The 24223-nt window shown below is 41.4% G+C and overlaps 2 pseudogenes; both read right to left on the reverse strand.

The window, feature by feature from the left end:
- Positions 1-956: 956 nt before the first annotated feature.
- LOC100338347 (protein SET-like) lies at positions 957-4024 on the reverse strand (annotated as a pseudogene).
- Positions 4025-6276: 2252 nt separating this feature from the next.
- LOC100338093 (GTPase KRas-like) overlaps positions 6277-24223 on the reverse strand; it is a 154853-nt pseudogene continuing 136906 nt past the window's right edge.

A 24223-nucleotide genomic window follows, 5' to 3' on the forward strand; every position in this document is an offset into this window, starting at 1 on the left:
AGGAAATTTCAAAAACTGAACCTTTCTGTGCAACCAGCACCAAAATCAAGAAACAACCTGATCACCACCTCACTGTCACTACCTCCCCTTCACAAATGTAACGACTACCCAGATTTGAACATTATAGATTGGTTTAGCCTGTGTTTATTCATTTATTTTTTTTTAAGTCTTGATGTTCCTTTATTGGAGCACACAGTAAGGGATTCCCTCCAGACCTGGGCACAACACACACTCCCCATCCCGACGAGCCTGTCACACTTCGCCTACTGATACATCACAAGCTTTGGATTTGTCCAGGGTGCTCAATAATTCATCTGTGAAAAAAGTGGCATTTAACTTCAGCCCACTCACAGCATTCAAAAGCTTATCCACTTGGGGAGCTTCTCAGACGCTCTGTACAAGGGCAGTGGGCATCATCCCACTGGGACCGAGGCAACACTCCCAGCCTCAACGGGGACAGTTCTACTGACAGTCTCTGCCCGTGGGCCATACTGAAGCGCCAGTGAAGACCCGACAGCGACCATTTCATGTCTCCCTTGGCGTCAAGAGCCCCAGGTCTGTCTGATGGTGGTGGCAGCCACTTAATATATTCAAGTAAATAAAAGCTCATTTTTAAAAAACTGAAAATTTGGTAAAAGTCAACAGTACAACATACTCAACTCAGCTGAGCAAGATGCTCTCCAAACGATGTGATATTTTAAGAAACCAAAGGCAAGCTGTGCCCATGGTTCCCAGGTATGGGGAGACAATAATACATTAATTCAAACCCCTTTACTGAATCCACATAGCCCTGAGGTCATCCTGCAAAGTGCATATCAAAAAATACGCAATTAGGGTGATAAAAGTTTGACAGTAACATTACTTACAAGTCAAACTCAGTTCATCTGTTCTGAGAGAAAACCATCAAATCCTTTGTGTACACATTTAGTTTTATTGTAACAAAGCAACTTGTATACTTTTAACGTTTAAAACTGAGCATCTTTCTTTTCCAGTGAAACAAAAAGAAAATTTAAAAATAAACAGGAACAAAATTACAATAGAGAATGTCAATTCCAAATAAGATCCTACAGATTCTGCTGATTCTCCCATCGAGTGGCAGGGCTCAAGTCATCATTAGGAGAGAATTTTATTTAAAAATGTCATCTTCAACTGCAAGGATGTCCGTTAAACATCACAATTAAACATGCCAAAGGAGGAGCCATGTTGTCAAAATGCCCACTTAACCCACCCAAACATCTCAAACCCACCCTTTGCTGACCTTCTAAACCCCATTTTTTTAAGGTTTTTTTTTCTTTTTTTAAACAAGAGAAAGTAGGCAGATACATGTTGGTAAATGCTAACTGTCCGTATTCACACAGAGACACAGTGTAATCTCTGAGTCCAATATACAGAGAAAGGAGGAGAAAAGCTAGAATTCTATGCACTACTACACAGGGGCCTGGCACCCTCCAGCTTCCAGCAGAGCCAGGAGCAGGAGGGTTTCTTTTTTCCGCAGAGCACGGTGGTGTTGATTCCATACAGTTTTTGTCGAGACAAGAGGGACAAAATGAATTTGGAACAGAAAGGGGTAGAGATTCTTTTCCCATTGTATTCTGCTTCAGGTATTTTCCCCACAATAAGGTGAGAACCATGGTGTAGAGAAAAGAGACCTCAAAAACAGGGAGACTGAGCACAAAAGGGAAAAAAATAAAAAGAAGACGGCAATTTGCTCCCAGGGACTGGAGAAAATTAAAAAAAAAAAGATGGAATCCATCAGTGTTTTCTATTAGTCATCTTCTCCTTCATCCTCCTCCCCTTCTTCCCCTTCATCCTCATCCTCATCTTCCTCCCCTTCATCCTCGTCGCCTTCCTCATCAATGTCATCCAACCCTTCTTCTTCTTCTTCATCATCATCATCATCATCATCATCTTCTCCTCCTTCCCCTTCTTCATCATCCATATCAGGAACCAAGCAGTACTGTAATGGATTCAGCCAGATATCATCCTTGATGGCCTCTCCTAACTCATCCGCTGTGGGGAGCAAACCGGACTAGACTGAGTTACTGGAATTAAGACTTATTCTATGCATCTGCTCTCCCACAATATGGCGCTGGGAGAGGAGTAAACAGCTTCTACCCAGCTGCCTCACCAACTTGACAAGCTGCAGGAGCTGCTCCTGATTGGAGGAGAGCGGCGTGCTCGGCGTGTGGGCAGCCGAGTTGGGATTGGCGGAGGAGGACTATATAGGAGGAGAGAGACGGCATGGTGGTGTGGGTTGGTTGGAGAGTGCGTTGGAGAGTTCGCGGGGAAGTTCGTTACTTCGTTCTTTCTCATTTCTCTCTACTCATTCTTGCTTTGGGAGTTTGCTGTTTACTTATTCTTACTTTACTATAGAAAGGACTTGTAAAAAAAGGGAACAACAAGCGCCCGGTCCGGTGCGGCTCCTCCGCGTGCGGAGGAGCAGCAATCCGCACCTGCGTCAGAATGGTCAGTAAACCAGGTGAAGAAGCTCTCTGGCTGCCTCTTCCTGCTGGCTTTTGCTCTACGTTTGACTTGAACATTTCGTCAAATCCTTTCTAGATTTCCATTTGATTTTGGTGGACTTTGAAGATGGATCACCATTCTCATTCAGATGAAATTCTTTGGAGAGAACTTTATTTTCAAACTAAGGATTTTTATCAAAATAAAAATCTATTCTGTAACCTGATTTAATATCGTCAAATTCTGTCACTTCCACTCTGGGCAGATAATGCAGCGCCTCTTCATCCTTCTCCCCAAGCAGTGCAGACACTTGTGGATGGTTGACAAATGTTGTTACCCAAAAATTTGGGATTTTGGCGATCAGTTCTGACCTCTTCTGAAAAAATGGTTGGCGGAGTGCAGGCGTACACCTTCCGGATAGGTTAACGCCGGCGAGACCTCGGAGACACCAGACGCGTTTATCGGCTTTTCAGCTTCCACTTTATTTTTCAGCAGACTCGCGTTACATGTCGCGAACGCCCGCCCTGTTACCGGCATTCATTCACAACTCCTTCGTTCACCACTCCCGCTTACTACTGGCGTTCATTCACAGCTCCCGCCTGTTACCGGCGTTCATTCATAACTCCCGCCTGTTACCGGCGTTCATTCATAACTCCCGCCTGTTACCGGCGTTCATTCACAACTCCGCCTGTTACCGGCGTTAATTCATTACTCCGCCTTTTACCAGCGTTCATTCACTCCTCCGTCTTTTACCAGCGTTCATTCATCACTCCCGCCCACCGTCCACCTATTTATATATGATTCAGGGAAAACATGTTACCAACTAAGTGTGGGAAACATGCAATAACAGGATGCTTAAAGTCAAAACAGGATCTTGCAATTAGCAACGGGCAGGGTGGAAAAAGCCCAGCACTAAACTTCTTGTGCTTGTACATGTCGGGAGGGGCACAGCTGGCCAGGCTGTCCCGTTCCCTGACAGCGGAGTTTGTTATATTTCTGTTCTACTTTTTTTTTTTTGACAGGCGGAGTGGACAGTGAGAGAGAGAGACAGAGAGAAAGGTCTTCCTTTGCCGTTGGTTCACCCTCCAATGGCCGCCGCGGCCGGCGCGCTGTGGCCAGCGCACCGCGCTGATCCGATGGCAGGAGCCAGGAGCCAGGTGCTTTTCCTGGTCTCCCATGGGGTGAAGGGCCCAAGCACTTGGGCCATCCTCCACTGCACTCCCTGGCCACAGCAGAGAGCTGGCCTGGAAGAGGGGCAACTGGGACAGAATCCGGCACCCCGACGGAGACTAGAACCCGGTGTGCCGGCGCCGCTAGGCGGAGAATTAGCCTAGTGAGCCGCGGCGCCGGCTGTCTGTTCTACTTTCAAAATCTCCTCACTGGCTTGTTCATTAAGTCTGTCTATTTCATTTTGTACTTCATCAATATGTTCAATTGTTTCTTGTTGTTCTTTTTCTCCCGTCAACAAACCCCGAGAGGCGGATGTGTCCGCCGGCCTTGGGCCAGTAGCTGCTCTTGGCTTCTTCGCGTGAAGAAGGAGCGAAGACGGGCGCTTGGGGGCCATGCTCCCAGGAAACGCTGACCCCAGCGCCAGGCAGGAGGAAGCTGTGAGGACTGCTGTGTTTATGCTTTTATATCAGTATAACAATACAGCACATTCTCTTTGTGCCTTATCTTGCTCAACATTGTGTTTGTACAATATATACGTGTTGTTGGATGTGGTTTTGCTTCATTCAACCCCATTGCTGTATAATACTTGAATATATTGCAATTAATCCATTTTTAAAAGATTTATTTATTTGAAAGGCAGAGTTACAGAGAAGCAGGGAGAGAGAGAGAGAGAGAGAGAGAGGTGTCTTCCATCTGCTGGTTCACTATCCAAATGGTCCCAACAGCCAGAGCTAGGTCAATCCGAAGCCAGGAGCTAGGAGCTTCTTTCGGGTCTCCTACATGTGTGTAGGGGTCCAATGACTTGGGCCATCTTCTACTGCTTTCCCAGGCCATAGCAGAGAGCTGGATCAGAAGTGGAGCAGCCAGGACTTGAACTGGCACCTATATGGGATGCTGGCACTGTAGGTGACAGCTTTACCCACTATGCGACAGCACAAGCCCCAATTAATCTATTTTACTGATAATGATCATTTGGATTATTTTCAGTCTGGGAAAATTACGAACAAGGCTGCTCTGAAAATACTTTACCCACCTCTTGGTACACTTTATATACATTTCTTTGGGGTATATACCTAAATTTGCCCTATTTTTAATGGTGTGTACGTGACCTATTCCTCCTCTGCAGTTTTCCCACCATGTTAGGGAGGATTGGCTTTGCCAGTCACCATCAGGGCAATCCTTTCAACAGGAGTTGAAGAGTCTGAAATTAGATCAGACTGAAAAGACTTAGCTATTTCCTGCTATAGAGCTGATATTCCCACCATTAACATCCACCTAAAGCTTTCTGGATATCATGTAATCATGCAGCCAAAATGTTATTGGTTACTTGAGTGCATTAGTGTTTAGACGTTTTGAACGTTTCTTGGTTAAAGCATTGGATTACCTAGATGGTAACAAATGAACTAATCTGAATTAACCCATTACCATCTGTGGAAATCTAGCCAGGAATAGGGTCTTAAAACATGGGGACACTTTAAGAGAAAAATTTTATGTGGGGATGCCAGTGAAAGGGCAGTTTATAGGGCCTGTACATCTTGGAGAGTGGAGAAACAGTAGGAGTTTGGAGAGAGCAAAAGAGAGGGGAATTTTCAAGACGGGAATGAAAGTGTCACCATGTGAAGTGGAGGGAACCAGAGATCCAAGAACTTTGTTGACTTTTCGGCATTGCCCAGGGCTTATACTGATCCCAGGGTGCAGTCTGTTTGAAGTGACCTATCTGATGAGGTCATACAGAGGTCAATTAAATTTTTTTTTGAAAGCGCCTCCTCACAGATTCGGAAAAAAAATCAGAAGCAAATGAATGATTTTTGTAGTATTATAGGCAGACCCCTTACTTGCTAATGGTCTACCAGCCCAGGAGTACTTAAGTTTGATGTTTAAGCATACAACCTGATGCCAGGACTGTATTTACATGGTCTTGGTTTCTGTTTATAAAGAACATTTTTACTGCCACTACTGTCAGTCAGCTTTGACTACAAACTCACCAGGTAGCAATCATGGGAGCTTAGGTCAACGGGGGTGGAAATGGTCAAACCAGCTGACTCTGAACGTTTTTAGAGACAAACAAGGTTGAGGTGATGGATGAATTCTGTCAAGGCAAAATTAAGCATTTTGAGTCTTTTAAATGCCATCCACTGAAATGCTGATACAATCCTTTAAATCGTCTTCAGGGTTTAATTAGTTTTATAAATGTGCGTTATTTTATTTGAGGTTTAATAAAAATAATTTTTTCCTCTAGATCCTCTTTGGCTGGTATCCTGCCTTGGGCAACGTTCAGGCTAATAAGGACTTTTCTGACAAAGAAATGTGGTCATGAACCAGGCTTCATTTTATTACAAAGTTTTATCCTTAAACATTTCATGTCAAGCCAGACTTTCTATTGGTTTGTCAACTTTTGCCAAGTCATGTGCTACAGCACCCAGCTTGGATTCAGTCATTCATATAAGTGTGTGTTGAGTACCAATGAGCTCAGCAGTACTAGGCTCTGTTGGGGAAACTAAAAGTGCATAAAATATGCTCTGTGCTCTCAAAGAGTCACAAACTAGCAGGGGAGCTGAGGCAGGATTACAGTTCTAATATAAGGTGGAATGGGAGAAGTGCCAACAGAGCAGTACAAAGGGCAATGGTGTTCAAAGGAGAGTGCGATCATTTCCAGATGGGGAGATCAAAGAAGGCTTCATGGAAGAAGTGGTATTTGTGCTGAGCCTTGAAGGGTAAGGTTTCTCCTGCAGGAGACAAGTAAAAGAAAAGGGAAGCATTGTAGGTTAAAGGCTTGTGAGAGTTGAAGCACATGGATGGGTAAAGTTGTTATCATGGATAAGTATCTATTTCTGAAAGGTCTGGAGATTTGCAGTAGATTCTACTAATGCCAATTAATCCCCATCAGAACTGGGGCAGAAAATACTTATTGTTGCCTGCAAGCTATGATGAAGAACTTCTGTGAGACATCTGAACGTGCAGCATTCATTCATTTATGCATTCAATTATTCTTTTTTCAAAGGTTTATTTTGTATTGTTTTGAAAAGCAGAGTTACAGAGAGTGGCGAGAAGAGACTAGAGAGAGAGAGAGAGAGAGAGAGAGTATATCTTCCATCTTCTGGTTCGCTCCCCAAATGGCCACATCAACCAAGGCTGTGCCAGGCTGAAACCAGGAGCCTGGAGCTTCTTCTTGCCCATGTGGGTGCAGGGGCCCAAGTACTTGGGTCATCTTTTGCTGCTTTCCCAGGCATGTTAACAGGGAGCTGGATAGAAAGTGGAGCAGCTGGGTCTTGAACTGGTGCCCATATGGGATGCCAGCATCGCATGCAGAAACTTACCCTGCTACACCACAATACCAACCCGTCATTTATTCTTTAACAGTATGGAGCTATTACTTCTCTCAATGCCCTGTGCTAGAGTCTGAGGGAGGAGGAGTTATACAGTGCTAAAATATATGATTCTGCCCCCTAGGACCTTACCATGCTAATTTCCTTCTTCCCTCTTAGTGAAGGCAATTAAATGGCAGTAAAAATAACCCAGAATCTCATAACATTAGATAAAATTCAAGCCCTAGTCAGGTTTTGAATCTAAATATAGCCCACAATCTTTCTGGATAACAAGCAACACCGCAATGAACAGCTACCATTTTTCAGCTCTATTTTCTGTACCAATCACTGGGCTAACAATTCACACTCATGGCCTTTAAATTTTACATCAGCCTTACTGAGCAAGAATTCCCACTACACATTGCTGTCTCAATATGTTGGTATAAGTACTGTTGGTATAGGCATTTTCATGTTAGTGTGTGTGTGTGTGTGTGTGTGTGTGAGAGAGAGAGAGAGAGAGAGAGAGAGAGGGAGAGGAATAGAAGGAGGTGAGGAGAACAGAGGAGAGGAAAGGAGAGGAAGGAGAGGAGAGGTGAGGCGAGGCAAGGCAAGGCGAATGAGGAGAGGAAAGACAGGCTGCTTGTGTGGCGTATGGGAGGGGAAAAGAGGAAAGAGTGATATCAAGAAAGCAAGTCTTCATAGTTTAACCTGAAGTTGGACATCAGGTTGAGGAGGCACAATCAAGGCTTTTTAAAACATTTATTTATTTGAAAGAGTTATGCAGAGAGAGGGAGAGACACAGAGAAAGAGCTTCCATATGCTAGTTCACTCCCCAGATGGCCACAATGCCAGGGCTAGGCCAGGCTGAAGCCAGGAGCCAGGAGCTTCATCTGGGTCTCCCATGAGGCTAGCAGGGTCCCAAACACTTGCGCTATCTTCTGCTGCATTTCCCAGGCCATTAGCAGAGAGTTGTACTGGAAGTGAAGCAGTCAGGACACAACCTGGCACCGGCTTTGCAGGCGGCAGCTTTACCTGCTACACCATAGTGCCGGCCACACAGTCAAGGCCTTTAGAGGAAGGTTGGTTGACCAAGATTTCGCTTTCATTGCATTTGCTTTCAATTCTCACTAGCTTCAGAAAAATTCTGCTTTTGACCCCAGTCTCCACTCAGCCTGCGTGTGAAGGACTTTCCTTTTTTTTTTGTCACCAATCATCTTTGTGACCTCCTAGCTATGACAGCCTTGGGCAACCCTGAACCTCAGTTCGTTCATCTTTTTATATGGCAGACAATTTTCGGTCTTTAATTAGTTTATGTATTTATAATTTTAAGATTAACAATTGTTGTTCATACTTATGTGCTCCACTGTGACATATCAGTACATGTATGCAATGTGTACTGATCAAAACAGTGTAGTCAGCATTTCCTCTTCTCTGCCATTACTTTATGATAGGAGGCTTGGAGCTTCTCTCTTCTGTTTGTTCAGATAATATATACTAGATTGTTGTGAACTATAGTCTCCTCACTATACTGTGTAACACTAGGAACCTATTCCGTCAGTCTGACTCTCATTTGGTACCTGTAACCCAACCAAACTCACTCTATCTCCTCTCCTAGAAACTAGTGAAGACCATTATGTGTTCAGATGGAAGTTTTTTTAATTCCACATAGGAAGGAGAACACACAGTATTTGTCTTTCTGTGTCTGGCTTATTTCTCTTAACAGGATATCCTCCAGTTCCATCTATTTTGCTGCAAATGACAGTATATCATTCTTTTTTATGGCTGGATTGTATGACACATTTTCTTTATCCACCCATCTGGTGATGAACAGCTTTGTTAATTCCATATCTTGGCTAGTGGGAGCAGTGCTAAAATAAACATGGTAAAGCAGGTATCTTTTTTGGTACAGTGGTATATACCCAGTACTAGAATTGCTGGGTCATACTGCAGTTCAATTTCTGTTTTTTCAAGAAATCTCCATACTGTTTTCCACAGTGGCTGCACCAATTTACATTCCCATCAACAGTGTATAAGTGTTTTCCTTTCTCCACATCCTCATCAGCATTTTTTTTTTTTGCTCTCTGACTTTGGATAATAGCCATCCTCACAGAGTTGAGATGATATCTCATTGTGGTTTTGATTTGCATTTCTCTGATGGCTAGTAACGTTAAGCATTTGTTCCTATATTTTTTGACTATTTGTATTTCTTTTTTTAAAAGATTTATTTGAAAGTCAGAGCTACACAGAGAGAGGAGAGGCAGAGAGAGAGAGAGAGAGAGAGAGAGAGAGAAAAGTCTTCCATATGCTGGTTCACTCCCCCAGATGACCACAATGGCCGGAGCTGCGCCGATCCAAAGCCAGGAGCCAGGAGCTTCCTCTGGGTCTCCCATGCAGGTGCAGGAGCCCGAGGATTTGGGCCATCTTCCACTGCCTTCCCAGGCTACAGCAGAGAGCTCTATCGGAAGAGGAGCAGCAGGGACTCGAATCAGCGCCCATATGGGATGCCGGCGCTCCAGGCCAGGGCATTAACCTGCTGAGCCACAGCACCGGCCCCAGTATTTCTTCTTTTGAGAACTGTCTATTCAGGTCCTTTGCCCATGTTTTCACTGTTTTTTTTTTTTTTTATTAAAGATTTATTCATTTGGGGCTGGTGCTGTGGCATAGTAGTCTAAACCTCTGCCTGTGGCGCCAGCATCCCATATGGGTGCAGGTTTGAGTCCTGGCTGTTCATCTTCCAATACAGCTCTCTGCTTATGGCTTGGGGAAGAAGTGGAGGATGGCCCAAGTGCTTGGGCCCCTGCACCTGTGTGGGACCTGGAAGAAGCTTCTGGCTCCTGGCTTTGGATTGGCCCAGCTCTAGCCATTGCAGCCAATTGGGTAGTGAACCAGCGGATGGAATATCTGTATTTTCCCCTGTCTGTAACTCTACCTCTCAAATAGATAAAAATCTTTATACTTGATCTTAGCCAAAAGGTCAAGAAGTGATCAAATAAATAAAAATCTTTTAAAAAGATTTATTCATTTATTTTATTACAGACAGAGAAGGAGAGACAGGGAGAAAACTTCCATCCTCTGGTTCACTTCCCAGATGGTCTCAACAGGGAGTTCCTGGCCAGGCTGAAGCCAGGAGCCAGGAAACTTCTTCTGGGTCTTCCATGTGGGTGGCAGGGGCCCAAACACTTGGGCCATTTTTCTGCTGTTTTTCCCAGGCCATTAGCTGGGAGCTATTCAGAAATGGGGCAGCTAGGACTCAAAAAGTTGTCCGTATGAGATGGCAGTGTTGCAGGTGGTGGCTTTACTTGCTACACCACAATGCCAGCCCCTGGATTGGTTCTTTTTAAATTGTTGTTATACTCTGAATATTAATCCTTTGTTGGATAAGTAACTTGATAATATTTTCTCCTATTCTGTCATATGTCTCCTCACTGTATTGTTTGCTTTGATGTGCAGAAGCTTCAGATTTGATATAATCCCACTTGTTTAGTTTTGCTTTGGTTGCCTGCACTTTTGGAGTTTCGTCCAAAAAATATTGTCGAATCAATGTTTTGAAGTGTTTCCCTTTTGTTTTCTTCTAACAATCTCATAGTTTCAGGTGTTACAGTAGGGATTTACAAGAAGCAAATTAATTTTCACATGGCCAGCATCATGATGCAGCAGGTTAAGCCACTGCCTGTGATGCTGGCATCCCATGTGAACTTCAGTGGGATTCCCGGCTGCTGCACTTCAAATACAGCTCCCTAATAATGCAACTGCAGGTTCTTGGGCCCCTAATACTCACAGGGGAAACTTGGATTGAGTTCCAGGCTTGGAGCTTCAACCTGGCCCGGCCCCAGTCATTTTGGCCATTTGGGGAGTGAACCAGTGGATGGAAGATTTCTCTATTTCCCTCTTGCTGTCCTTTCTCTCTCTATCTGTTACTGTACCTTTCAAATAAATAAACAAATAAACCATTTTTAAAAAAGCAAAGACAAACAAAAAAGGTCTAAAAATTAATTTTCATTCAAATGATTGGATACATGTAGCAAATTATTCAGAATGCCAGAACAAGAAAAAAAAATCCTAAACATAACTCCAAATTTCCTTAAGCATGGGACAATGGTTTTGCCTGTTTCTAATAAAATATAAAATTTGAAAAATGTCACTGAAAACTTCAAAACCCTGCTTTTGACATCATGTACCTGTTAACAATATTTGGAACATTTTGGTATAAATTGATCACAAGCTTGAGGATTAAATTTCTCATAAAATATGCATAATTCAAAATTCAGTGTAAGTATTTCTAAAATGATAGTACAATTAGTGAAATCTTTAACAGGTTACAGACACACTGAGTTGTTTTGTTTCTAATCCTACAAACAGCTGTACATACTCCTGAATCAGCTACAGCCTTCCATTTAGTAACGCCATGAACTTGAGCAAGTTCTTTTAATTTCCTGAGCTTCAATTTTCCCGTCTGTATAATAAAGTTAGCAAAACTCAAGTCATAGTGTTATTGTGTGAACTCAGTAAAAGTGGCTCACTATTGAACATACGTATGAAAAAATGTGTGAAAAAATATATATGTATCTGTTTTAAGTATATGACTGTATGTGTGAGTATGTGTATATTTTAGTGTGTACAAATGTGAGTGTGTATTTAAATGAGTGCATGAAGCCCTGTGTAGCTTTTGTATGGATGTGCTTTATTGTACAAATTTGTGTGAAAGTGTGCATATGAGATTAAATATGTGTATGTGTATGTATATGTATAACTATGGGCTCATGTTCATGGTACCTCTTTGTTCCATAGAAATGACTGGTCATGCATTATAAATCAATGTAACAGAATGTGCAAGGAGGCTAACCTGAGATCTGTACTGGAATTTTGCCCAATGCTAATTTGTCAACTCGTTATTGAAAATTTTGAAGGATTTCTTGTCCTGGACTAGTGATAAGTGGTATGAACCTCTCTCACCATGCTGGACCAGGACAGCAAGTGCAGCCTCCAGAGAGCCCCGCCATCATGAGGGGAAACAGACCCTGCTCTACAGTGTGCTCTGTTACTGAGTTAGGCTGTTCAGTCATGTGGATTAAATATATTTTCAACTCATGATACTTTCAATTTCTGATGGGTTTAATTGAGGCTTAACCTAATCATAAGTCTAGAAGCAACTATACACTTACACTTCTTTTTTTTTAAAAAAATGCCAAATTTACTTTGGAAGAAAATAGGAGTCAATTGGCTTTATTGTCATAATGTTGATGACAACTCCCCTCTTGTCCGAGAGGACATTTTGGGCTAGAGATCGTCTGCTGTGGTAGTCACTGTCAGCTTTTGATGCATGCTAGCCAGAAGCTCCACTCAGAAAACCTCAGTCATTCATAGTCCAACAAGGAATATGCTGATAGGCCATGAGGTCTTCCGCAGCTCCTGGACAGCTCCTCAGTCCCCTCCAGCATACTTGCTCTGCTGGACAGCTTGCTGGAACTGGTCTTCCCAATTCTTCTGCTGGAAAGGATCATGGCTACTGTTCCAGGACAGGCTCTCTCCACACCTGAAGATTAAAGCAGAAGGTTAAATGCGGCCTCATTTCTTCAGCTGACTGCTTGGTCTGGGCTTGGCTACTCAGTCAGGGAGGACTGCCTGCCACTCTTGTCGGATGCGCTTCTCTCTTTGAGAAGCCTCCACATACTACTGGCATGGCCTGCTTGGTTCTGGAGTCTGTAGTGGGGTATTTTTGTGCCAATACTGTGACTTTCTGACCCTTGGTGTGGTCTTCTTTCCTCTGGTTTAGTCTTCTCTATTGTCTCTACTCACATTTTCTCTTTCTAGAAAACTGTCTTTGGGTCTTCCCTTAGCTGTATGGCCGTTGCAGTTACCTTAGTCTTTGGTGAGACCTCTTTTGGTTCAATCCAAAGTTTCAGTCTCTTTCTACTCCTCCATTCTCTGCTGCAGTTCTCACAGCTCCGGAAATCTACAAGACTGTCTTTCCAGAGCTCTTTCTCTCCATCCCCTGTCTGCATTCCTAGGGCATCCCTTTGTTTCCAGTTCAGTGCATCTTGAACACAAAAATGTACCTAAGAGCAGGGGTTAACACAGCATCCTCTCCTCTGGAGCTCACTTTTGTCCAACTCTTGACCTCCTTGATTAGGTTTCAATCTACTTCTGTGAGGTACTGGAACTTATTATGCAGATGAAAAGCTTGCACGCAAATTCAAATAATCACCATGGGTTAGAGAAATAAGAAATTCAAGTGGATTTTAGTACAGGTCATATCCTTTACACTAAACTTTCAATACCCTGTCCATATTTTCACTATTTAAAAATTCTGTCAAACGTTCCTTGAATTTGTGATAAGGTAACTTGGGTTAGGTCTCTGTAGTAAAGAGATTTTGGTTTTAACAGATATTGGCCTACAGCATTTTGATGACCTCATACTATGACTGGTCAGCAAAATCAACTCAACTTTTATTTCCATCAGTATCCATTAACAACTTTTATAAGAGAGGGGTAAAATAATTTCTATGTTTGCTCTTGTAAAAGTTTTTTAAGTTACATGGAGAACATAAAAGAATCGTCATTACTATTGACTATATGGCATAGACTTTGAGAAGTTTATTTGAGTAATGACTAATAGTCATTACTATTACTATATGGCACAGCCTTTGAGAAGTTCTCTATCATATGTTTTACCTGTGCACAAAACAACTGCAGTTCTGGATTTGTGTACCTGCTGTTCCACTTTCTAGCTGTGCATTGTAACCTTTGAGATTGACTTAACCACTCTGAGCCTTCCTTTCATTTGTAAAGTTGTTTACTAATGCACAGTTTTTTTTTTTAGTGCTAATAATGGCAGCTTGTCATTAGTAATCTTTAAATAGCAGGTAGTACGCTGAATTGTTTTACATGCAATTTATCATTTCATTTCCATAGCATGATGTGTATTATCAGACCTAAACTTTAAAAATGAGAAAAATGAGGCTCATGTAGCTGATAATTCATTATAAGCTTGAGCTGAGAATTCGACCCAGATGATGTTGTTAAGCTTTCTAATGCACTTTGTTCGTAACCACCATAAGATATTGTCATGAGGATCAAATTATATAAAATTGAATTGTTGTAACAATCAGATACAATATAATTATTTGCATTTTTATTGCTATTAAAGCTATGATCATCTCCACGAAGTAATCATGACTACTATTTTTTTTCTTAACCTTCTCAAAGCAATAGATTCTGAAAGTAAAGAGGGAGTCATGTAAACATGGAAAGCTTACAAAATATGACTGTATAGAGCCACGGCTGTGATTTCAGTGATTCTAAGATATTCACTTCTCTTTGATTTTTTAAAAAGATTTATTTATTTTACTTGAAAGTCACAGTTACATAGAGAGAGAGGGAGAGGCAGAGACAGAGTGTGAGAGAGAGAGAGGTCTTCCATCCGCTGGTTCACTTCCCAGATGGCTACAACGGCCAGAGCTGCACCGATCCGAAGCCGGGAGCCAGGAGCTTCCTCCAGGTCTCGCAAGTGGGTGCTGGGGCCCATGGACTTGGGCCATCCTTTACTGCTTTCTCAGGCCACAGCAGAGAACTGGATTGGAAGTGGAGCAGCCAGGTCTCGAACTGGTGCTCATATGGGATGCCAGCACTGCAAGCAGCAGGTTTACCCACTACAACACAGTGTCGGCCCCTCTCTTTGGTATTTGCAAGTGACAGGATACCCTACACATTCTTGGCTGCTTTGAGGGGGACATCATGCAGAGGGCATCTGTTTTTTTTTTTTTTTTTTTTGTTTTTTGTTTTTTTTTTTGTTTGTTTTTTGGTTTGAGGGCTTCTATTAGCTACTCTTCCAGTATGTTGATGTTTTCCAAATTTTGGTGATTTATCTCTTTTGGAGACTCCTCTCAAGCAGCCTACAATTATCCATCAAATGGTCATGAAATTATCAAAAGAAATAAACACAATGAATATTTTGTTTAAAAGAGATGCTGGCGCAGGTGTTGTGTTGCAGCAGGTTAAGCTGCCCTTTGATACACCCACATCCCATATCAGGGTGCCTAGGATCAAGTCCTGCTTCTGCTTCCTATCCAGCTTCCTCATAACGTGCACCTTGAGATGCAGAAGATGATTATTTAAGTACTTGGATCCTTGCCACCCATATTGGATACCCAGATGGAATTCCCAGCTCCTAGCTTTTTTTTTTTTTTTTCATTTATTTGAACCTCAGAGTTACACAGAGAGAGGAGAGGCAGAGAGAGAGAGAGAGAAAGAAAGAGATCTTCCATCCACTGGTTCATTCCCCAACTGGCTGCAATGGCCGGAGCTGCGTTGATCCGAAGCCAGGAGCCAGGAGCTTCTTCCAGGTCTCTCATGCGGGTGCAGGGGCCCAAAGACTTGGGCCATCTTCTACTGCTTTCCCAGGCCATAGCAGAGAGCTGGATCGGAAGTGGAGCAGCCGGATCTCGAACCTACACCCATATGGGATGCTGGTGCTTCAGGCCAGTGCATTAACCAGCTGTGCCACAGCGCTGACCCCCAGTTCCTAGCTTTGATCTGGTCCAACCTCAGCTATTAGAGACATTTGGGGAGTGAAACAGCAGATGGAAATTCTCTCTCTCTCTCTGCCTTTCAAGTAAATATATTTATTTTAAAAATGTTAGAAAGACAGTAGAGTCATCTGCCTTTACAAAGAAAGTAATGCTTACAGTCTTGTTAAAGAGTTGAAGAAAATCACAGAGTGTAACAAGGTTTATTAAAAGCCTCCTGCCTAGAAGCACAGATATGGCTTATGAGTCTCCACCCTTCTGCTTACTAACTGTGTGACTTTGGGCAAGGTACTCAATATCATCAAACCTAAGATGTCATCAATCATATGATGCATTATTGTTCTATGTACCACTACGAAAGAAAAAAAAATTCTTAACGAAAGACTGACATAATGCTTTAACAATAGTGCTGGCCTATTGTGCCTTGAAAGTTTTTGCATCTATGTGGAGAGATTTGATGCCTTTTCTGACATTTAGTTGTTCCTCTTGAAAGTAATATAATGCAACAAAGATTTTTTTGTGTGAACATCTTTTTTCCCCCTTAGGTCAAGAAATAAGGAATTGTGTACATTCTTCCAATGATATATATACTTGTTTCACTGATAAACAATTGTTACGCTGCCACTCTGTTTTCACTGCCTTTCAGCATACTCAATACCTTTTTCTTTCAATGTCAATGAAAACATTTAAAATAGCAATAAAACTCACCACTTTTAGTACTAACATGGCATATAAACTCAAAGGAAGTGACAACAGTATCAACAATTCTGACTAAGTACATCCACACAGGTTTAGCTACTATCTCAGGCTATAACATTGCTTAAAAGATGTATGATGATTTGGAAAATGTAGAAAGTGCATCTTAAAAAGAATGAAATATGGTCCTTAGGCTTCCTCAGACTGTTTCCTTGTTTAAAACAGTAAGACTCGTAATAGTGTTTGCCTCTAAGGAATACTATGGAAGACGCAGTTAAATCACTGCACACAGTGTTATGCATACAGATTGCGCTCAGAGATGTTAGAATAAACAACCACCAAACTGCTGCTAAACCAAACTGCTGTGAAACCAAACATAAGGTAGGAGAATAAAGCACAGCTATAGGAATGCCAAATGCTAATGTTATTATGGAGATGAACCCTTAATACTTCTAGATATTCACTGTGACTTCACAATGCCACAATGGTAACTTGTGAAGGGAAATGGTTGGCTTCTTTTAAGCTGTTTAACTGGATGTTTTAATGCCAATGAAAAAAAAATCAAGTTTAAGTCACTTTTTGAAAGATTTATTTATTTATTTGAAAACAGAGTTACACAGAGAGAGAAGAAGACACATGCATGTACCCATGTGTGCATGCACACACACACAGAGAAAGAGAGAAAGAGAGAAAGAGAGAGAGAGAGAGAGAGAGAGAGATCATTCCTCTGCTGTTTCACTCCTCAAATGGCCTCATGGACTGGGGCTGGGTCAGGCCAAAGCGAGGAGTCAGGAGCTTCTTTCAGGTCTCCCACATGGGTGCAGAAGCCCAAGGTTTGGGACATCTTCTGTTGCTTTCCCAGGTGCATTGACAAGGAGCCGGTGCCCACTGCAGGCAATGGCTTAACCTGCTGCACCACAGTGCTGGTCCCTTAAGTCAGCTTTAATGGACCATTTAAATTATTCCCGGGGTCCCCAAATATCCATTTTATCAAAAACTCCATGTAAGAACTTCTAAGCATTGTTTCTTCACTCAAATTTTTTTACATATTTTAACACCTTGCAACTGCTATGGAAAATAGTATGGATGTTCCTCAAGAAATTCAAAATTGAGCTACAATGTAATCTAGCATTCGAACTTCTGGTTACATATCCAAAAGAATTGAAAGCAGAGTCTTGAATAATTATTTGTGTTCCTATGCTCTTAGCAGCACTATTCACAATAGCCAAAAGGTGCAAAATAGCCCGCATGCCCATAGAAAGATGAATGGCTAAATTCAATGTTATATATACATAAAATGAAATATTATTGAACCTTAAAAAGTAAGGAAGTCCTGTCAGATGTTTCAATATGGTTGAACATTGAGGACAGGAGATTAAATGAAGTAAGGAAATTACAAAAAGACAAATATTGTATAACAGCCCTTATATGAGGTATCTAAAGTAGGCAGATCCATAAAAACACAAAGAATGGTGATTGTTGGGGGCTGGGGGATAGGAGGAAGAGAAGTAGTTTAATAGGTATAGAATTTCAGATTTGCAAAGTTAAAAACATTTCTGGCTGGAGGTCTGTTCCACAGTGTGAATATACTTAACACTACTGAACTGTACTTTTGACAATGGTTACGATAGAGGCGGACATTGGGTGCAGTGGGTTAAGCTGCGGTTTAGGTTGCACATATCCCATACTGGAATGCCCATTCAAGTCCCAGAGTGGCTTTTCAAGCCGTGATTACTCCACTTTCAATCCAGCTTCCTGCTACTGCATCCTGTATGGCAATAGATGGTGGCTTGAATGCTTGGGCCCCTGCCAACCACACGTGAGACCAAAAGGAGTTTTCAGCTTCAGTCTTCGCCCTGGTCCAGCCCTGGTTGTTGCAGCCATTTGAGGATGAATCAGTGGATGAAAGATTGTTCTCCCTCTGTTGCTCTGTCTTTCAAGTAGATTAAAATAAACATCTCTGGGCACAGAGAGACAGATGAAGAACTGAGGAGGAACTAATGGGATTTCCAGTGCAATGGTAATATTTTCTTAATCTAAAATGTATTTATACCTCTTTCATATATATATATGTTGTTTTGTATATAATTTAATAAAAGCACAATTCTATCTGCTATTCTAGATTTGCTATTTCCATTCTCTATCAATATTAAATCACTTTTCAAGAGACTAGATAGAGGTTTTCTTGATATTCCATCTTAATGGGGGAGCAGACAGAAATGATCACCTATGATGATATGGGGTGGGGGGGGGGCTTGAGACTAACAGAATTCCACAATAAGAGCAGGGGGAGTTGGGTGAGAGAGAGAAGGGTATATTGGGAGTATAAACAAATCCACTTATAGAATCCAGTTGTTTTCTCAGGTAATTGTCGATACTTCAAAACACATTTTTGTTCAACAACTTTTAAGAGCTGCAAACAGACTTACTAGCAGATTTTCTGATCTATTATGGCAATGGAAACCAGCTGATGCCTGTTTTCAAATGTGCTTGCAGACAGCCAGAACTTATTACTCAATTAATATAACAAACGTGTCTACGAACTAAATGTAATCCTTTTGACCTTAATAAAGTCTTAAATCCTGAGTCAATCGGTTTTAAGATTGAAAAATGTACACAAAAGTGAAACATTCCATACTCTTGCACTGGATTTTATGACCCTTGCCTCCTACCTCTGTTCATTGGCTAACTTAGTGCCATTTAAAGTGCTTCCTTTGGTGGTGGTGAATTATAAATCCATATCTTTGTCAGGCGCTCTCATCAGCCCACAAGCTCATGCGTAAATGCATAGGCACGTGCACACATATGCACAGTCTTCTCTTAGCATTGATTTGGTTGGCAGGTTGAAAAATGACCTAGGACTTTCCGTTATAATTCCAAATATCATTGTTTCTAATGACAATATGCTGTTCCTTTTCCTGGATTTTCCACCATTGAATTACTGGACACATTACATTAAAATATATTCTTGTGCAAATAATTTAAATAGTGGTTTTTTTAACCTCTAGAAGAAATATCTGAAAGAAAGTCTTGTCAAAAGCAAAATTCTAGACTAAAGTTTCTCAGTAGCCCACTGTGTACTATTCTTGGCTTGAGCTGTTAAGCCTCTAAGTTATTATATTAGTATTGAATTGAAAAAATAATAAAATAATCCTGGCTAGTCAGCCCCAACCCCTCCCATACATAGCAATTGCAACTACAGCTGAAAATGACTGAAATTTTATTACATCAAAGAAGACACCAGGAAGCCATGGCCTCAGAAAAGCCTTTCTGGAATTTTGAATTCGATTCAAAAAGAGAGTTTTTTGGCATATTCTTCTATTGTTTCAAAGGCCCTGTCAATCAGCACAGCAGTTAGTAGGGACCTCTACTACTTGCTACCACCACCCAATAGGCAAACTTTTTTTTTTTAAACTTGGCTGGTTAGCTAATCTACTTTTATTATGAGACCAGAGTAGAGTCGGAAGATTTGATCGTGACTAAACTGAACCTGGATGATTTAATGAGAAGCAAGCAAGTCATTCCTGATGTCATGTAAACTGCCCTCAAATTTGTTTTGAATAATTATGTGAATGAAAGAAGGAGGAAAGATCATTAAACTGGAAATAAGGAAATGCAGGCTTTATTTTCTAGATGAATTATGTTCCACGTGGAAGATATTTTGAAAGAACCTTGATGATCTTGACTTCCTTTGGGGAGGTGGTAGAAGTTTTGTTGTAGAAAGATTAATCTTACTTCAACAAGCTAGTATATCAGAATAGAAGTTGAAAAAACAAATGAGTCCCCTATGTCATGTTTGGCATTACTTAAAACTTACCTTATCTTTCTCTAATGTCTTCAATCTTGGTGATGGTGAGAAGTTTTATCTTTCACTGAAATCACTCAGGTTCTTCTAATTTAAAATTATTTAAGTTAGTCCTTTTGTTCAAAATTCAAACTATCTCAAGGCTGCATCAATGGATTTCCCCTTTTGCTTTTCTACATGATTATGTTTGTGTGTAGAAGAAGCCTATGTATGGTATAACTGCCTTGGGACAGAAAGGATTATTAGTTTCTTCTGAAATATGAGGGTATTCCAAAAGAGTGGCGCAAAAATGAATTTAAAAGAGTTTATTTTGACTCATCAAATCTTTGGAATCTCTCCATAGTTTTTCATAATATGCATTTTCCATGTACTTTTAAGACCCCTCATTTATTCCTCAAATAATTATTCTTCTCAGTACAGGAAGAGTTTTCCCCTTTATGGATGACAAACCCTTTTGACAATGTATCCTTCATGCTCATTTACATTGTGGCTAATAATAAACCTTTATTCTCAGGGCTCCAAGTTTAACTCTTGCTATAAAATTGGATGTTTTTGTCGACTGAACTTGGTGTTTAAGGGTATCATCCTGATCTGGACTTTGGGAAATGTAGCTTGGTATCCAAATGAAGCAATGACTTCTTTGTCCTTGCCCTGTCACCTCCCTCACCCTTAGCAATGAATAGCATTGTTCGGTATAATGGGTGAAGAAACATTTGTGGGGAGTGAAATATACATTATTTCAATGTTTTTCATAAATATTATCCCACATATAGATGTGTCTTTCTCATCAATTACTGACTGCATTCTGTAGCATAATTTTGAGGCACTGGATTGCTCACTGGGAAACCTGTGGTTTTCAGTTTTAGGCACCAGATATTCAGTGTAGAGAAAATTTTGAGGGAAATAGTATTCATTGACCAAGTAAGGTTTTTCAAATTGAAGAGAAAGATTCAGAGTTTCTTGAGATTTGAAGAACCTTTGTGAGTGTGGCTGAGATTATATACTATCTCAAAGTGTTGGTGCAGTAGATGATACAATAGTATTGGCCGGCGCCGCGGCTCAATAGGCTAATCCTCCACCTGTGGCGCCGGCACACCGGGTTCTAGTCCCGGTTGGGGCGCCGGATTCTGTCCCGGTTGCCCCTCTTCCAGTCCAGCTCTCTGCTGTGGCCCAAGTCCTTGGGCCCTGCACCCCATGGGAGACCAGGAGAAGCACCTGGCTCCTGGCTTTGGATCAGCGCAGTGGCCATTGGAGGGTGAACCAAGGGTAAAGGAAGACCTTTCTCTCTCTCTCTCTCTCTCTCTCTCTCTCACTGTCCATTCTGCCTGCCAAAAATAATAATTAAAAAAAACCCAATGGTTTTAGAAGAGCATAGGAAGCATCCCCTTAAGCTGACGCAGCAGTGTTGAAACTATCACTGGACACAGACATGTGGACTCAGATTTTATTATTAAGTTATCATCGGAGCTTATTCTGAGTTTACCCTATCATTAATGATCTAGAATATGAATAGCAGTATTTGATAGCAGGAGGGAGTAATATAGCAACTTCATTCTAATGAAAGAGATGGTTGATCCACAAACATTTTTGAATTTGCTGCATTCAGAGTTCATTTACATCAAACACTATCCTTACAATTGATGCATCTTATTTTCTATTTTTTACAAGTTAGTGATTAAGTCCCATAAAAGAAAAAGAATAAGAACCTATCTCAACTCAGTATTATGTATCTTACGGTATTTCTCAGCTGCATTCCTGTTCAAATATTAATCACAAAATACCTATCTACATAAAGTATTTGTGTTTTACAGTCTCAGTATCATGAAATCATTATACAGCCACACACTTTGCCATTCAGATCTTTTTATAGCCCAAAAGAGGCTGTAGAACCAGATACTTCAGATTAAATGTATTAGAAGCAGAAAGCAAGGAATGTATGGGTAAAACTCAAATACTTTTGAAATTAGTTTCAGTTTTGGGGGCTTTAAAGTATAACTAATACTTTTGCCTCAATCTAGATATTAAGTTAAATTTGTTGTAAGATGACTTTATTCTGAGCTAGATCTTTATCCTAGGTCCTGCAGCACCACAAAAGAAATTGGTCAATATGCTCCAAGTCAACAAACTTCTGGGCTTTCAATTTTTATGGATAAAACGAGAGCATATACCTGAATAGTCTCCAAATTCTACTTGGATAAAACATCTCACAGATCCGTCATTTCCAATCCCTAGATCCTGTCAATCACCACATTCTACTATGTCTTAAATATTATTCGAATTTTTCCAAACCTTTACATATCAGTTGCCATGTTTTGTGAGGAGTTTTAGTATCTTTCATCAGTCTCCTAACTGGTCCCTCAACTGTCTTGACCATTCCAATAGCTCTTGTTCTTCTTCTTCTTCTTTTTTAAGAATTTATTTGTTTGAGAGGTAGAGTTACAGACAGAGGGAGAGACATAGAGAAAGATCTTCCATCTGTTGGTTCACTCCCCAAATGGCCTCAATGGATAGAGCTGAGCCAATCCAAAGCCAGGAGACAGGACCTTCTTCCCTGTCTCCCAAGTGGGTGCGGGGGTCCAAGCACACGGGCCATTTCCACTGCTTTCCCAGGCCATAGCAGAGAGCTGGATCAGAATAGCAGCAACCAGGACACGAACTGGAGCTCATAAGGGATGCCAGCTCTGAAGGCGGAGGTTTAGCATACTACACTACAGCACCGGCCCCTCCAATAGCTCCTCTTTGATGGTGCCAATGTGAATTTTCTAAAACTAATTTTATAGCATCACACCCCAGATTATAAGTCTTCCATGGTTCCTTTGTTGCTGTGGTATTAAAACGTGGATTGCATGAGCTGGCCCCTCCTCTTTCTTTCTGCCTTCTTCATTTTCAATGATTGAGCCAAGTGGTTTCTGTCACTCCTCAGCAGGAACTGTGTCTTTATTGCCAGTGGCTAGTACAGGGTCTGGCTTATAATAGGGGCTCAGTAAATGTTTGTGGACTGTATGGAATGAACTCAATCACAAGCTTGGCTGGCTGAACATGTGTCATGACAATCTTTCTTTCAGCTTCTTCATAAAAAAACCTGCATGATTTAGGTATCCTTCCCATATGCTTCATCAGCCTGTTCTGCTGATCTGTGTGACAGCATTCATCACACTGGGTGATAACTATCTGCTTGCTCTTCTGTCTACTCTTACAGAGAGTGAGCAACTTTGGAACAGGCCTCAGGTATTGGGCACCAATTTTTAAGGATTATTTATTTATTTATATAAAAGTATTTATTTCAAAGGCAGAGTTACAGAGCAAGATAAGGGGGGGAGAGAGAAGAGGGAGAGAGAGAGAGATCTTCTATCTGCTGGTTCACTCCCCAAATAGCTGAAACAGCCAGGATCAGGCAGGAGCCAGGAGCTTTATCTGGGTTTCTCATGTGGGTATAGCAGCCAAAGCACTTGGAGCATCTTCAACTGCTTTCCCAGGTGCATTAGCAGGGAGCTGGATCCCAAGTGGAGCAGCCAGGACTCAAACCAGCACTCATTTGGGATGCCGGTGCTGCAGGCAGTGGCTTAACCTGCTGTGCCACAACAGTGGCCCCATGCATTTTCTTAACAGGAGGCACTCAACAGCTGAACAACTGAATAAATGAATGAAGGAAGGAATGTCAGAAAAGATGAATTAGTTATACTGATAAACTATACCTCTTTGTATCACACTAGTTGCTACTTTTGCTAAAATAAGAAGTTAAAATCTTTATTGAAATAAGAAGGAGACTTTAATAGTGAATGTCCTGATTTTTTTCCTCTTGGCACTCTGATTTAAGCTAGCTGACCCACTGAGGCACTGATGGAAAATGCAATTGTTTGCTACCACGGGTGAAAGCACCCTTGGGGTGAGCCAAGAAAAGGCAATACTCCTTAAGAGGTGGGGGACATCTAGAACTTTGAGGATGGTGCCGGCACTTTGGGAAAGGAAAAATAGCTAGGAGACATCAGGCAGCAATGGCTGAGGATCAGTTTCCATTGTGTGATGGTGTTGATTTTTGAAAATGAGAAGGTATTTATTTTACATTCTATGGCAATTAAACAAACAAAAACTTGCATGACCAAAAAGTGAAGACTGATACATGCGTTCAATGAGAGCAGAGAAAATTACACTCACGGAGGAAAAGATTCCATATGTTCTCCAATACCTAGGCACAACTGGGTGCCACTTTAATGACTTTCCAAATGCACCCCGTTGCTCTTAGGTATTGAAGAACATATGGC

The sequence above is a fragment of the Oryctolagus cuniculus genome, chromosome X (genome assembly GCF_964237555.1).
Source record: "Oryctolagus cuniculus chromosome X, mOryCun1.1, whole genome shotgun sequence".
Taxonomy (NCBI): Eukaryota; Metazoa; Chordata; class Mammalia; order Lagomorpha; family Leporidae; genus Oryctolagus; species Oryctolagus cuniculus.